The 16,225-nt window shown below is 47.9% G+C and overlaps 1 protein-coding gene across 3 annotated transcripts in view; it reads left to right on the top strand.

The window, feature by feature from the left end:
* The first annotated feature begins 6,910 nt into the window (after positions 1–6,910).
* The window catches only part of CLIP2 (CAP-Gly domain containing linker protein 2), an 80,600-nt gene continuing 71,285 nt past the window's right edge, over positions 6,911–16,225 (top strand). For 2 of the 3 annotated variants that reach the window (XM_032200641.1, XM_032200639.1), the window contains exon 1: positions 7,503–7,596. The gene's annotated coding sequence lies outside the window, so the exon portion shown is untranslated. Of the gene's footprint in view, positions 7,147–7,502; positions 7,597–16,225 lie in introns of those variants that run through there. The other variant, XM_032200640.1, reaches the window with a different exon arrangement.

Here is a 16,225-nt window from a genome sequence, read left to right as displayed (position 1 = left end):
CAAAAACAAACACCTGGCAAATGGTCAGGCTTTCTCAATCTTTCCTGTGCCCATTTTTGTAAGGCAGGATTTTTGGGAGTCATGCCTGACCTTTCTGCCTGGCGATTGCTGCAGCAATATCTGGTCTCAGAATGAGGTCATCTGGGGCATCTTGCTGCTCTGCTGTCACAGGACTTATTCTTTCTGCATAAAGAAATAATCTCCTCTTTATAAAGACATCGCGCCGATTCTTTAAACCTTTTAATGTCTTCCTGAGAAATGACAGCTGGGATCAGTGGCTGGTTGAATGGGTTGATGGTGAAAACATAATATGGTGGGAAAAGCAAAATTCTAACATATGGTGGATAGTTCCTCCGTAGCAGAATAGCATGTTTCTGTTGCAGATGGGCATTTCTGTGGAAAGAGTACAAAATGCAGTAAACTAGTGTCCATCCAAGAGACAGGATGGCAGCCTGCTCCCTTGCATCTAAAACAAGATGGGCTGTGGGTTTTGAGCTTTGTATTTATGCTGTGCTCATTACTGTGGTATTTAAGTTAGGTTCATTGGGGCTTTTGGTTGAGACCTTTCCTTAATTAAAAACAGGCGTATGTCTGGGGGAAGCAGAGGGCAGCCAGTTGTGCTGTGGATGGCCTCCCACCTTTTCTGCTGTCCTCCTGCTGTACGCAAGAAAAGTGCTAATATCCACAGCTCGGCTTGGAGCCAGCACAGCTCTAGCAGAGCTCATTAACAGGCTCACTAATGTATCAGCTACCTGAGCGACTGCAAATCAGCGGGCTGCAGGTGATCCTGCATGAGACTGTCATTTAAACATCTTTACACTGCACTCTTCTGGTCTACAACTTGTTACAAAGATAGTTTAATGTGTGCTTTTGGATCTGCTGGGGAAGCGTGCCCATGTTAAATTGCAGTGTTGGTGCTCTTTCTGGCGATGGCTTTGCTTTTCTGGAGAATTAAAGGCTAAAGAATGAAGCAGCAGGGCTGGATTTTTTTGTGGTCAGCGTCCATGCTCAGGCTGGCTGTTTAAACCAGCTGAATGCATTGCCTGCTGAAGACATCTAAAAAATAAAATAAAAAATCTGTCTTTTCTCCCAGTGTCAAAATTGGAGCTCACTTCCCTCCCCTTCCCTATTAAACACAGCTTCAGTTGTAGATATCAAAATCTCTTCTAAAGTTCCAGCCACAAATAGGGAGCTTTTTCAGCCTGGCTGCCCTCCCTCATCTTTGATCTTCTTGCACACTGCAACTTGTGCAAAGGAAATAGGATTCTCCTGCCTCTCACAGGCCCTGCATGCTCTGTAGCTCTGGCACTGCAAAACATCTGCTGATTCTATTTGGCCTGAAATAGTACCGGTGTCAGGACCCAAACAACAGGGAAATAATCTGTTTTTTCATACTCTACAGTCTGGCTCCAGTTTGTTACAGACCCTCTTCAACCAGGTCAGAAGAGATGACAGATGTTCACACACCTGACAACAATAAGGAAAGGCTGGTGGCATGCACTTGGAGCAGCAATAAAGGAGGGAATAATTTTATTTTACATACAAGGAAAAATAATCAGTGAGTCAGAAGTAATTTTGCTTTGCAAAGCACAGAGACAGTTTGGATGGTTTGCAAACTAGCGGTGCTGTTGCATGCAAACGTGATGGTTTGCCCTGTGTCTGATCTTTGTCTTCTTTTGTCTTCTTGAGGATGCACTGAGCTACTCAGGAGTACACAGAAAATTACCAGAGCCTTTACAAAATAGCCTGCTGCTTCATCTGATGATTACAGTGTAGGACACTGTGTTGGCAGGCCAAAGATTGGCTTTCTTCTGACTTGAATATATGTAGAAAAGAATCTATGAACCAATGTTATAATGACCAGTCTGGGTGCCTAAGTTCTGTACCCAGCGGTGTTGCTACTGAGCTAGAGCAGGCCTTGGGAAGTTAAGCTAATCCCTCCCAATTTTGGTGTCTATGGTTGCAAAATATGGGTGAAGTTTACTCAACTTTGAGGTCAATAACCATAAAAGTCTTTTTATTAGAACAAGCCTGACAGTGAGTGCAGCTGTCATTTGTCCTTTTTTTTTTTTTTTTCTTTCTTAAAATAAAAAAAAAAAAGGCAAAGGATGGCCCAGTCTTTAATCTTGATTCAGACACACAACAAGCTTTAGGACAATAACAAAGAAAGAAAATGAAAATAAATATTCAGTACTGTGCTAGAATGGGAGGTCTGCTTAGAATGTCTTCTCTGCTATTTTTTTTTTGTTCCCCCCCTCCTCTACCACAAATAAGATGTTATCCTTAGTAGTACCAAATACCCCTTCAGCATCTACATGTTCTGATCCTTCTATGTTGCTTTCTTTTGGTCAAGCTTACTTGCAGATGCTTGGCACTGAAGTGTGGATGTCAACCAGCATTTTTCTGTTTCTGCTGGGTGATCACGGATACAGTATTTTTTCTCTCCATGACTCAGTTTCTTCCTCTGTAAAGAGAAGCTGCTAATAGTCCTCATCACTGTAAACTATGATCTTCCGACAAAAGACTGACAATAATCTACTGACATTTTTTAAAAAAAAAAAAAAGCTATTCCAGGTCCTCCACTGCCAGCATGATCCTGTGTAGATCCTTTGGACAAAGGTAGTACCAGAGGACAGAATTTCAGAAGTCCTCCATTTAATGGATGTTGAATTTCTCTGAAACCTACTTGCCTTTGGGCTTGTGGATGGGAAACAGTTTTTGTAACAAAAATTACACTGCATCAGTTATACAGCATGTCCGCGTTCCTCAGAATCACTGCAACTGCAGCAAGGAGGTTTACTTTAAAAACGTAGAACCAGACTGTGCTAATGACTAAATTATACTGATGGCTGAAGTTTAAGTAACAGTTAATGCACTAATTTCAGCATAGGAAATATACTAAAAAAGCAGTAAGAGCTCCTCTTGATCTTCATAATTAATGAGAACTGCCATGATCCTGCAGTATATTTCCACCCACGCTTTCTTTTATGTTAACAAGTGGGTAGGAATGCACGGCAGTCAACCCAGCAGAAAGCCTTCTTGCAGAGCACTTTGCTTGCACGATACAAGCCACCCTTGCACCCCTGAAGGGTTCTGGACCCACATCTTGCCCTGTTGTTGAATGCTGGCCGATGGTCTGACTTCTTTCAGTGAACCAGAACAAGGCCAGGCCTTCAGACCAGAACACATCTAACATGCGTGTCTAATTGACATGCTCCCAAATAACCATCATCAGTTGTGCTTAGCATTTCTGGAAGGGAGATGAGTGGAACTCATATCATTTGACTTTAAACATCTCCTTTGCCCTAATTCTCGAGTACCCCTGTAATTCATGGATGTAAACTGTCATTGTTAGCGAGCAATTAATCTGTGCTACTTTAGGTGTCTGCAAGATGTTGAGGGGAATTGCACCCCAGTGCCTGTTTCTCTTCACTGTTTACATAGGAAGTCTAGACAGCTGGCTCAGATATAGATGCCTGAAGACAGATAAGAGGTTTCTTTCACCTAAGGAACAACAGAATCATCTGGATATTAGAAGCTTTGCAGTGGCTCTCGGTTGGGTAACAAATGCCTGAAAATCGCGGCGCCACTTGACTGAACTGTTATAACTCTGCAAGATCTTAACAGTTGGAGAACTGTTTACAAGACATTTCTGAGCTGTAGTCTTGGCCTAGACTGGATAAGGCCTAAAGTAGTCACTGATCCCTGAGATAAGAACTCTTTCAGCAGCTCTCTAATCAAAGAAAAAATAGATTTTCTTTAAATCACTGCTTTCATCTTGTTTCTCCCACCACTGCTGGAATTTTGTGCTCTGCCACTGAATGCAGCAGAATATTTGTGGTGTCAGCTTGAATGAACTTACGTTCTTGTGGTGGCTGCACTTCTGAGATGATGGAAGTCACATAACTGGAAGTATACAACAGTGAAGTTGCAAAATATTTTTGAATGTTGCTGTTTCTGCCACCATTCAGTTCTCAGAGTACATTGGCAGGGAACAGGCATGCATCTAACAGGGATTTCTGGGGTAGGGAAAAGACTGAAGTGGCTAAAATCTGAAAGTTTTGCTGACTTCTGAGGTCCTGATGCCACCATTTCATGTGGCCTCTAGATGCCCTCTGTAGCCTTTAAGAGGTAGCTGTCTTTGGGGGATGACCGCAAGACTGGGGATTTAGGAAGCTTAACCTCTTGGAAACAGATGACTTGTTTCATCATCTCATGGAGAGGTGCTTTGTCCCTTACTGCTGGGTAATAATATGGAAAGATGTCTGAAAGCTGTGGCTTATCTTCTGTCCTTATTCAAACATAGCAACACAGATAATGGCAAAACACAATATGGTTTTGTTCCTTTTGTTTCCCTAGATGCATGTGAGAGTATTCCCTCCATTTTAATGTTACTTTGACTGTGTAATGCTTCAGCTTGCCAGGATAATTTAGAAGAAAAAGGTTGCGAAGCTTTTCAGTGATCCCAGCAGCTAATGCAAATAGGCACCAAATCAAAATAATGGATCTGTCAAGTAGAGAGAGTTTTGACTATTTGTGAGAAGCCACTTCTCAAAACAAGATCTACTTGAATTGGTATGATATAGGAGGGTAGCAAATGGCAAAAGGTTTGTCAGGCAAATGTGACAGCCCAGGCATGGCAGAAATTGGATACCACTTTTCTACGTGTGATAGTTTAATTGAAAGCCGTGGCCCTGCTCACCTGTGTAAAATTAACAAGTCCTCATATATTCATGTGCTGAAGCTTGAGTGTCCTGTGTGCTTCTTGTCTATGATTATCAGCACAGGGTTGTTTGTCTGCACGCAGCCCCTGTGAATAAACAAATGGTTATCGGGAAATAGCAGTGCCACTCTGCCCAACGATGGGACCTCAACAGTTATTTTCATCCTGAAGCTTTGTTTGGGGAAAGCAGGGGCAGTGAAAGCTGAGTGGGGGAGCACTAGATGGAAAAGGCACAAATTCAAGCCTTTTCAAGAATTCAAGAATGGGTTCTGAGGTCACACCGCAGTGGATGGTCCCGGCTGATCTTTCCCTCTGCCTCTGAAAATTCCCCTGAGAAAGTTTAGTCAGAGAAGCAGGCTTGCCAAAATGACTCAAGGAAATGACTTAAGAGATCGGAAATTTTTCTAGTTTCATCTCATTAAAGCCAATAAGCTCGATTTTCCTCTCGGTCTTGCATCAGCGTTGCAGAGCCCGTGGGTGTGAGGGAAGCCTGACCCCGTGGTGCAGGCATGCTGCCTCGGGGAGTGCGCCATGCCTGGTGCCACGGCCTCTGGTGGTGGGATGCCCCAGGTCACTACTGGGATGTAAATATGGTAGTCATCATGGTATATGGCTATTTGAACAAAGAAAGTATAGTAGGCATTATAATATGGCTATATGAATGAAGATGCCTTGGGAGGACAACGTTTTCAAGAAGAAAGCAGGCCCTGGGCAGCCTGCTCTAGTGGTTGGCAACCCTGCCTAGAGCAGGGGGGTTGAAACTAGATGATCTTTATGGTCCTTTTCAGTCCAGGCCATTCTATGATTCTATAAGAAAAAAGTGCTTTTAAGATTCAAGACTTCCACTTCAGAAACGCAGAGGCGATGAGCAACATGCCAGCTCTCAATGTCGTGTGTCGGAGCTGGGCCTGGTCCTGCAGCAGTGCGAACTGGAGGGCAGGAAATGGCATCGAGCCATGGGCTACTGGCAGGCAAAATGTAACCCCAAACTTGCTGACCTTCTTTGTCGTAATGTAGACGTAGAACTCTAAATGTTTACATGGAGGTTTTAGCAACAAGAACAAATTATAGAAGATAGAGCAGAAAATTGTGCAGTTGATCACACATGACAAGGTTTAATTTCTGAGCAATACTAAATCTGAAATTCATCTGTAAACATGAAAGAGGATTTTTTTTTTTTTTTTTTCAAAACTGCTTTAAATTGACACTCCCCCTCCTTACAAAATTCCGGGCTGTGGGCAGCACTTCTCGTTGGTCCCTCTGGAGCTAGCAAAGGGTGGTCACCATCACCACTAGCATCGTGATAAGGGGAAACCCTCAGACCCGAGAATGTGAGCTGGCAGAGCTGGTGAGTCAGGGTTGAAGCCAGGTGAAGCTCCTTCTCCTGTTGGAGTCCAGAACAGGACTCAAGAGGCACCTTCTCTTGCAGCTCCTTTCTCCTGGTGACACGCTGTCTCCCTAGGCAACTGCAGATTAGAGAGGAGACAAAACATCTTGCATCCAAAACCGCAAAGCACTGACTTGGGTTTGGATGTAGGAAAATACCAGGGAAGCGGAGCGAGCGAACAGTTGAAGCAGAGGCGTCGCTGTCGGGTGCTCCAGGTCCTATTTTTGGTTGGGACCAGCCATTTCACTTTGCTTTGGCTTCCCCTCTGCGAGATGGAAAATGAGGCTGCTCACGGCTGGGTTGTCTTGCTGAGGCTGTCAGCTCTCATCTTCGGGATGATGCTCTCCTGACTTCTGCTGCTTCCCTGCTCTGCTGCCTGTGCCTCCTTCACATGCACTTCTGCCATGTTTTCCTGGGCTCTTTCTGGGGATACAGGGCAGAGTCAGGGCACCAAATTACAAGACCATTTCCAGGTGGGACCCTACTCCTCTGCCACATGGTTTGTGGCCTTCCACTGTAGTGTCTGATGTGCAAAGTCTGATGTACAAAGTCTGGTGCTGCCCTTCAGGCGCTCCAAGGTGGCTGCAGAGCTCGTGATGTGCATCGCGTGGAGTCGTGGCTCTTGCACAAAGCTCTTTCTTTCCCGTCCAAGTTAAAGATTCAAGGTCAGGGACAGGCACTAGATAGGACCCAGCGCAGGGTGTTTCCACCTGATGTCAGCCCCGCTTTGGCTCTGGGAGTGAGCAGGAGGCGGTGAAGGACGAGTGATGCTCATTAGCTCGGCCCCCCCTCTTCCTGCCATTGAATGAATGAGTTTCCACAGGCTGCAGGTGCTTTCACTTTGCAGTGTGAAAATCAGGGCTCTCCCATTTTTATTTATTTCCCCCCAGGAAGCACCTCCAGCCCTTCCTGCTCATCCTATTTGCTAGGATGTAAATTGGGGTGCGCTCAGCGCCCCTCCCTCCCGGAGCCCAGCCCCGCGGCCACGAGGGAAGGAGGGAGGGAGAGAGGAGACCGCATCCCTGCTGAGCCAGAGGTAGGCTCGGCCGCTATTATTCTTGTCCTTTCCCCTCCCATTTCTTTAGGGAAGGGTTGCAGGCAGAAAAGCTCTTATTTTCCTTTTTTCTTTAAATTTATTATTTTTCTATTTTTTCCAATTTTTTTAATTTTTTTTTTTTAATTTTATTTTTTATTATTATCGCTTATTTTTTCGGCTTGGAAGGGACGGCTTCCCAGCCGGAGGGAGCCGAGCGAGCCCTCCGCCCGCTTCCCCGCAAGGGCGGCCTCCAGGAGGAGCCTCCCCTCCCGCCCTCCCGCTCCGTTTCCGCCGCCTCCGCGGCCCGGCAACCACAAAGATTTCGGCGGGGTGGGGAGGGGAGGGAGGGGGGGGGCGCGGCTCGGGGCCTTGCCGGGCCCCTCCGCGCCGGGATCGCTTCGGCTCCGCTCGGCTCGGTTCGGCCCCGCCCGGGAGGGGCTCGGCGGAGGGGTAAGGGGGGCACCGGGGGGGGGGGGGGGGGGGGCTCGGTGGGGAGGGGGCGGCCGCGGCTCCCGCAACAAAGGCGGGGATGGACGGAGGGAGCCCAGGGTGGGTGGCGGCTCCTCGCCCTCAGGGTGGGGAGGGGAAGGCGCTGCCCTGCCTATGGGGTGGGTTTTTTGGGGGGAGGGCTCCCCCATCCTGGCTTTGCAGCCGCCACCACCCCCGAGGGGGGTACGCATGGGGTGGGGGGGGTGCGGGGTTACCTCAGGGGTGGGGGCACCCGAGGGGGTGCAGCACTGGGTGGCAGCGCTGTAGGGGGGTGGGGGGGGTCCCGGGGGTCTTTGGGGTTTGGGTCGTGGGGCTGGGAGCAGCCGGATCCACGGGGGGGGTCATCAGCAATTAGGGAGGTGGAGGTGGGGGTCATCAGCAATTAGGGAGGTGGAGGTAAGTGGGGGGGTAATCAGCAATCAACACTGAGCAAATTGGGGTTTGGAAATGGGAATTTTCTTTTGTCTCCGGGCAGCCTGGCTGCTTGCTGGGCTCCGTCCTCTCGCTGCCTTTTTGTTCTGAGCAGCCCAGGTACCGACACGATCTGAGTGCTGTGCTGAAGGAACGGACGCGGTGAGGTTTTTTTGTTCCCGCTGGTAGCGGAGATGTGCCCTTCAGCAGGCAAGGCCCAGCTGGGTGGCTGCTGGCATCCTCCTGAATGAATGAAGCGGGCAGGTCCTGAGCTCCTTGCATCTCCTGGTAGGGAGCAGTGAGCGCCCTGCCTGGGGAAGCACCCAGGGATGGAGCAGGGGCTGGTGCTGGTACCTCGGAGCAGCCAGGCAGCTGCGGCTGTGCTGGGAAGCACTGCAGACAAAGCACCGTGTCGGTGCTGATCTGTTCGGTGTCAGCCCCACAGGCCTGCCAGCCCTGGCTCAGAAACCCGTCCTGATGGGGTGGACGCTGAGTTTCACCAGCCCAGCTGTACGTTGGTTAGGAGGGTTTCCTTGGGTGACTTGCATTTTGAGAAGGATTGGTCAGTGCGTGGGCAGTTTGGGGTGCCTGTCTGGGTTTGTTGGCTGTAGTCCTTCCAGCAGTGTTCCTGTGCCTTGTGGTGCTCTGACAGAGAGCCCTGTAATCAGCAGCCCCATCGGTCCCCCCTGGTCACTGCTGGTGTTGTGGTGCACGGCACAGCTGCCTGGCTTGTTCTTGAACTTGGGTCGCTCCAAGGGATTACCTGCCTGCTGTTAGAGCCTGCCAGGAGTGGGTCTGCACCGAGTGGCTGTGCTCTCATGAAGAGGTGTCACTGCGTGCCAGAAATCACTGAGAGCACAGGGCTTCAAAGCATGGCTCTGAGACAAGCCACGAGTTAAAATGTTAGCACTGGCCACTACAGGCATGTCAGGGAGAAGCGGTGCTGGATCCAGTTTATCATCTCAGGAGTGCTCGTGTGGGGGCCTGCCTTCAATTATGGGGAAAAACTGTGTGTTTTAAGGGATGCTCTTGGGGTACGTATGGACTGGATTATCTGCTGAGGCCGAGGGTTGGGATGTGCTTCTCTGACTTCCCACTGCCTCTGGCCTTGGAGGCTGCCGTAATTTATGCCAGCAAGTAGCGGTTCCCGGTGTGTTTCCTCTTTCTGCTTGTGCTCTTGCATTGGCAGAAGAAACGATGAAGAACCCAGAGGGGGATTTTCCAGTGCTGGGGGATGTGGCTGTGTAAGGGTGTGCGCCCCAGTTCTTCTTCCCTTGTGTTACTGGCTGGATAAAATGGGTAAGGGCATGGATTCCACCTCCTCCTTGAGGTTGCTGTTTTTAATTATGAAGACGCCTCCTCTGTACTTGAAACTCAGGCGGAAATGAATAAACCTCTCTTTTTTGTCCTCATCAGGATTATGACAAAGCCGATATATAAGGCAGACTCCATCCCCCGGCTGCATGCTGTCGGTGCCGCTTTGCGGAGCGTGCACAACGCGTGGCGAGGTTTATGTGCTGGCTTCCAAAGCTCTGGGAAAGCCCAGGTACGGGTAGCTGGACCCGAGCACGACTTGTTGCTAACCTCTGGTAGAAACCGGTATAGACTTAGCTCAGAGAGCAGCTACAGTGATAGGTATTTTTTTCATAAATATGATTTATAAGTGTCTTGTGACCTGTTCTCCCCTCCATCTCCCAAGGGTTCTGAGCACAAGAACAATCAGGGAAGTTGCTGAGATGGGCCAAGAAAATGTTTTCTAGTGCTCTGATGATGAGTTAGATGGCCAGCAATGTCTCTCTTGTTCTGTTATCACTGCTCTCCTGATATCCACAACAGAGTTTTGGGTCTTGGTTGGTTAGGAGGGCACCTTGGCTGATGTTACTGGGAATGGGGGACCCCAGTAAGACTGGGGCTTTGTGGTACTGGTCAGTTTCCTAAACCAGCCCAATGAGGTCAGTCGCTGAATGAAGGAGAAGGACTGTCAGAGGTCACTTGAGAAGCACGGGTAGGAGAAAGGAATTAGACGTGGTGTTCCCGAGTCCTTCTCTAATGCTGCCTTCTCCACGCTCTGTCTTCTCTGTCCCACCTCAAAGCTCTCATCCTTGTGGCTGGTGCTGACAAACGCAGCAGCCACTCAGTGCATTGCTGCACAAAGGCTCTCTCTGCCGTACCACCACACTCTCAAAGCATTTCCTTGTGCTCAGCTGAGGGTACCCCACATGCCATGTTTCTGTGTTGTACTTTGTTAGCTGTGGTGATAAATGGGGCAAATCAAATTTGCTTCCTTCATATTCGGCTTTAATTTCTTGCTCTTATTACTGTGCAGTGGCTCTTGCTGTAGCTACCAGTGGGAAAAATGACTTCATTGCATGTGACTCTGAGTCTGGCACCTCAAAGTAATACTTACTGCTATTTCTGAAAAAAACAAAGAAACCTCATTTAAAAAGGAAAAAAGGCAGTATTTCTGCATCAGGCTTTCTGGAGCCCGTTCCCATGCTGTGGCACTCTTTTTGTCTTTCTAAATGAGTGTCTATAAAATAAGCTGTGGCTGTTTCAGCAAGAGCATAAGCAAAGAAAGATGTGTGAAGAAATAAAACGAAGCATTGTCGTGTTTTGTTATCGCAGTTTCAATTTTTATTTTACTTCAGAGTGATGCAATGAAATACAGTGTTGACTTGGATCAGAGCTGAAATTGCTTGCTACTTTCCATTCAGTGATGTATTTTTATTATGCTAAGCCTTACCTGCCTAAGTGGTTGTAGGGAGACATGGTAGAGGCTAGGGAAATGTTTTTCTGGGGGTTGAGCCAGCAGTACGTCCCCTTCTCCCCATCCCTATCTGTGCTGAAGCACAAAGGGAGCTTGCAGTTTGCTTGTTTTGTTTGCAGAGTTAATGTTCTGAACTCTAATGTTGGCTCTCTCGCTGACCCCGCTTGTGCCTGGGAAAGTCAACTGATTATTTTTAAAATGTATTTATACTCTGTGTCTATAAACTAACACTTCAGAAAGACTTCCCAAGTCTTTTGATGTGCTGGATGCTAAGAGAGAATGGTGTCCAACAGAGCTGCGTTCATCTCTGCTGATGCAGTTTTTTGAGTGATCTTGGGGAAAATCTTTTCCATCTCTGTATCAATTTGTCCCAGGTGCAAAATAGGTGGTGTAGTTCTCACCTCCTTTGAAGTCTGTGAATGAAAAGCTCTGTGGATGTTGGATATTTTGGACCTTGGAGCTTAGGTGCTTTTCAGCTGTGCTTCCCCACTCAGCTCCTTTAAAGATAAGACAAAAAAAATATATATATTGCTGGTGCCAGAGCTCTTGGTCAAAAGGAATGCTGTTTTCTTTTAGCGAACAACTTGTGTAGGGACACTAGGGAAGGAATTCTCAAAACTTCGGGGTGGCAGAAACATTGAGAGATAATCGTTCGTCTGTCTGTTCCGGGTCTTCATGGCTGGCATTCAGGATAGAGATTTGAAGGGGTGTGTGTGTGTGTGTGTATATTTATGTATTTCTTTGTTGTGGGCATTGAGGGAGGTTTTACAGCCTCTGTGGACAGTCTAGCTCAGCCTGAAGTAACGTTGTAGCTGGAGCTGTGGAGTGTGCATCTTTCCCTTTTAGGTTGCTGTCATTGTCACTGCCCTGTCTGTACAAAGGACCTGTACCAAGGTGTTTAGTCAACGCAACCAGCACAACTTCTTTCGCAACGTGTCTGGGAGAAGGCTTCCAAGCCAGTGCACATGCTTCTGCCATAATCACCGACAGAGGCTTTCTCTGGCTGATCTGTTCTTCTTCTCTCTTTGACACGCTCATCTCCCCTTTGTTTGTTGCATCATGCTCTGAAAACTTCTGTGTCCGCCAATTAGTGCTGGAAACTCTTCAGCAATCCCTGGCAGCTGCCTGTTGAAACAAACTGCGCTTTCCCATCCCTTGCAAACCCTCCCCTTTGTGACCTGCAGGCACATCTCCTGGCTGCTGAGACAAACCTCCCTAGGAGAGGAGGCCTCTCTTGGAAGATACGGGGAGGCAGCTGCATCATTAGATGCATTTTGTGGGTTTTTTAGCCTTGTATTTGCCTGTGTGTGATACCGCCTCATTGGCTCTTGTCAGCCCCCTGCATGAAGCCTGTCCTGGTGATTAAAGCCTGCTCCTTTGCTATATTTAGCTTATAACTATTTGTTTTATAACACTGAGGTCCTTGACATGCAAACTGGAGTAGGTCAACCTGCAACCTTGAGGAAGTACTTCTATTTCTCTGGATGTGTGCTTCCCAGCTGGAAAACTTGGGATATTCTAGCTGGTGATCAATCCACCACCATTCCTAATGGAGATATAATGTTTTACAATAGGGCACAAGTATTTCCCAGCCTGGAATGATAGCACAAAAAGGCAGAAGCATGCTTCATCATGTCTTCTGCTCAAGTGAGCCTGTTTAGTCCCATGCGGTCAGTACTTCCCAGATCCAGGTGCCCAATATGGGATGGAATCGTAGTGCCTTGTAGGCTGCACTGCCTGTGCATTCCCCTTGAAGCATTATGAGAAACACCTTGACCAAGACCATGGAGGAAGAGATCTCTGAATCCCCGAGATTAAACCACCGCAATGTGGCCGTTTATTTGCTCTCTGGAGGAATATAATGTTGGGTGTTGTGAGCATCTAAATCAGGAATAAGAAAGTAGGTCTGTACTTGAGAGAAGACATGGGAAGCATGCTCTGTTTCTTGCGTTTGCAGCCTGGTGTGTGTGTAACAGCCCGAAGGAGCAAAGGCTGCTGGATTGCTGGAATTAGAGCTCTTGTGTGACTGCTGCTGGCCTCTTGCAGAGAGGCTACTCGGATGTCTGCTGAAGGGGCAGGCTTGTGTGGAGTGCACTGCTGAGACGGGAAGGTGATGTTTTGCCTTATCCAGTTCATCTTTTACATGTCTATTTACGTAGGCTTTTACTGGGATGTATGAAGGAGCTTTTTGAACTTGCTAAATCTGTTGCATAGGAAAAAATCTATATTTAAATGTGTATGTGTTCCAGTAAAGGATACTGGCAGTGCCTCTTGTGAGCTTAATCTTGATGCATCTGAAGCATTTTCAAGCATGTTTCTTCCCTTGGCCCCCCTTATCTCTGAATCCTCCCCAAACACGTTGGCTCGGCAGTAGGAAGGTGTGGGAGCACTTCCAGCACGCTAACGTGGCAATGTCAGTCAGATGGGTGCTTTTGGGAGATGATATGGTTCAGGTTTGTGCAATGCTAGGATAGTTCCTGCATTAGGGTGGCAGAAACTTCTCTATTGCCTTGCTAGAAGAGGTGACAGCTCAGTTCTTGATCTTCCTTTTTGTTTAAGACCGGACCAGTCTGCGTTAGAGACATGGTGGCAGCGCTCTGCGTTACAGTGTACTCAGGCTGTTGCCTGCAACCACTCTGTGCTTGCTTGGCTAGATAAGATTATATCTTGGCCTCCTTGGAAAATCATGCTTGTGGTCTTGCTTGCATTAGAGGGGAGATGAACGACCCTTGCGGTATGTAAACAACCCATTTCTGTAAGCAGTGGAGGAGCAGCTGGAGGTGTGTGGTGGCTCTGTGGAGCTCCAAGCAGAGCGTGTGGTGCTGCAGGACCCAGGAGCTGCTCTGTCTGTCCTGCCTACCTGTATCCAGCCTGGGTGCCCCCTGTATTTCATCTCGAGACAGGTTAGATCCCATTTTAGCACTGATCCATCTAGCCAGCCCCGCTCCTTTTGGCTGCTGGCATCCATCCCTCACACACTGCTGTACGTCCTATGGTGCTGCTGTGGTTCGTGTGTGTGGCTCAGTACCCGAAGGCATTGAGCTGTAGGATCACCTTCTCTCTGTGTGGTATGATCCGAAGTAAGTGGCTGCCTCTGCGAGGCAAATCGCAAGGTGCAGGAGAAAGGAACCACAAGGCAGAAGGTGATAGTGTAACGTGACTGATAAGGATGCTACTTGATCCAACTTGCCAAAGTGATTATGATTTGAGGTCATTCATAGGGACACAATTTGAATAAGAGATGTGTTTCCATTTGTGTTAAGTAGTTTATGAGCTGTCTAAACTCCTAGTGCCTTTCTGTTGGGGTTCTGGGTGGTAAAGGAGGAAACTGAGTAATGCAAACGTTATAGGTTCCTGGCCTCCCTGTCTCCACCACTGGTTTTGGGGGGAGTTGCGTAGCTGTGCTGGTGTCAGCTGTGGCACAGGGAAGCTGCAGTATTTATAGATGCTCAGGTGAAATCAACAATTAGTGCATGTGGCCGGGGGTCACCTCCTTCAGTGGGAGGCTGAGGGTGGGCTGGTGAAAAAGCAGGGAGGAGGAGAAGGGTGCTGCAGGGAACTACACAGTGATGGAAAGTGGGGTGCTCAATGGCAAGCAGGATGCTTGAGTGCAAGTGGAGGAAACGGGGCTTACACGGTGCTTCAGAGGGAAAGAAGGGTTTGGCTTCTCCATAGCATCTTTGGTTTGGTGACTTCAGATCCCTCGATATGTGTCAGTGGTGTAGCTCTTCTGGTTACAAGCTTGGTACTGTTGTTGTCACCCTTTGTATTTCAAGGAGCCTGCTAACCCCTCTGGCAGAAGAGAAGGGGAGCCCTGGCTGTCAGTGCTGCATGTCGTCCACCAGGCAATGCTTTCTTTGTATTTCCTTTCTGTCACACCTCCTGCTGCACCAGCTTACTGTCAAGGGTCACAGTGTGAGGATGGGTTAGTTGTTCCATGTGCTTTTGGGAACAGTTGCTGTGTTTGAAGGGAGGAGACTGTTAGCTTTCAGTGTGTGGCACAAACTGTCCGAGGCCTGGTGAGACATCGTCTGGGATGCAGGCTGCATTTTGGGTGCCCGTGTTTATAACAGACTGACTTCAAGTGATCCGGGTCTAGAGAAGGTGTGCTGAGATGAATGAGGAAATGGTGAGTGTCATCTCAGGACCTGTTTGAAAGAGAGCTTTGCTCCTTCAAAATGGCATGGTGAAGGCTGAGAAAGCTCAAAGCCATCTCATGGGTGTTGGATGCATTGGAAGAGTCGGTGTTGCACAAAGGGCAGAGTAGGTATTTGGGCAGAAAGTAGGCTTGAATAAATCTGGCCTACCAAAATCCAGCCAGCAGAGGCTAAAACTAACACCACAGAACTGCAGGAATGAAAGCCTTTTAAGGTAGCTTTATAACTAAAGGAAAGGGTTTGCATCAGGTGCAGGATGGACTCCTTCCCAGCCTTCATCCCTGCCTGAAGTTTCCCCACCCTGTGTAGTGACAGGGCCAATTTTTGCTTTTTGGGGCTCTTCTGGGAGGACTACCATAATAAATGTTGCACCTACAGTAGCAGTGCCCTGGGGCAGGGCTTTGCTCTTGTTCTTGCTACAACAACCAGGTCTCCTCTGCATGCCGAAGGACGTTAAATGTGTCACTGCATTAACACCATGCACTTGAGGTGTGTTTGTGGGGGAATATGAACATCTTGGGCAGCATCAGTGGAGCACAGCAGAGTATTTGGTGGTAAGCACAGCATGTCCCAAGGGAAATGCTGTCTGTCACACCAGAAATGTTGTGCTCTGCTCCTATTTTCTCTGTTTTCTTTAAACTTGCCGATAATTTGGTCAAAACTGGTACAGTGACGCTGCCATCAGACAGGCTGTCATAACACCACGATGAAAAGGAAAACAAAATTTCAGTTTCAAAGAACTTCAGTGTGCGCAGGGATAGAAGGAACTAGCAAGACTGGCTGCTTTCTATTTTCAGCTCTTTGTTGCACCAGCCTTTCAGTTGCACTGTACAAACCAGGGCTGGCCTGCAAAAAAACAAAACTTGCTTGCAGGTGCAGGTCATAAAAAAGGGGGAGAAATCAGGGAGGGAGAGACCTGGGCCTGGTTTTGTTTCATAATCAAAGTCCTGGGCAGAGGTTAGATTACCGAAGTGCACAAATCAAACTCTGTGTGTAAAGCCAAGTTCCTGTGAATAATAGATGAAGTGCCAGGGTGAACTTTAATGCTGCATTAAATCAAGGACTCAACAGCCAGGAAATTCCAAAAGTTCAGCTCCTTCTGCAGCTTCGCGAAGGGTGCGTGGCAGGGCTGAGTTACAGTAGGGCTCATATTTAATTGCAGAAATGGTTTCTCTGGTAGTAAAATGCCAAGCCATTATAATGGAATATGTTTATCTTGTGTCATTGCCTTCCTTGCACTGTCTGCTCTTCTGGT

This window comes from Aythya fuligula, chromosome 20 (genome assembly GCF_009819795.1).
Source record: "Aythya fuligula isolate bAytFul2 chromosome 20, bAytFul2.pri, whole genome shotgun sequence".
NCBI classification, from domain to species: domain Eukaryota; kingdom Metazoa; phylum Chordata; class Aves; order Anseriformes; family Anatidae; genus Aythya; species Aythya fuligula.
The sequence above is the reverse complement of the archived record's forward strand: the minus strand, read 5'-3'. Positions and strand labels throughout refer to the sequence as shown.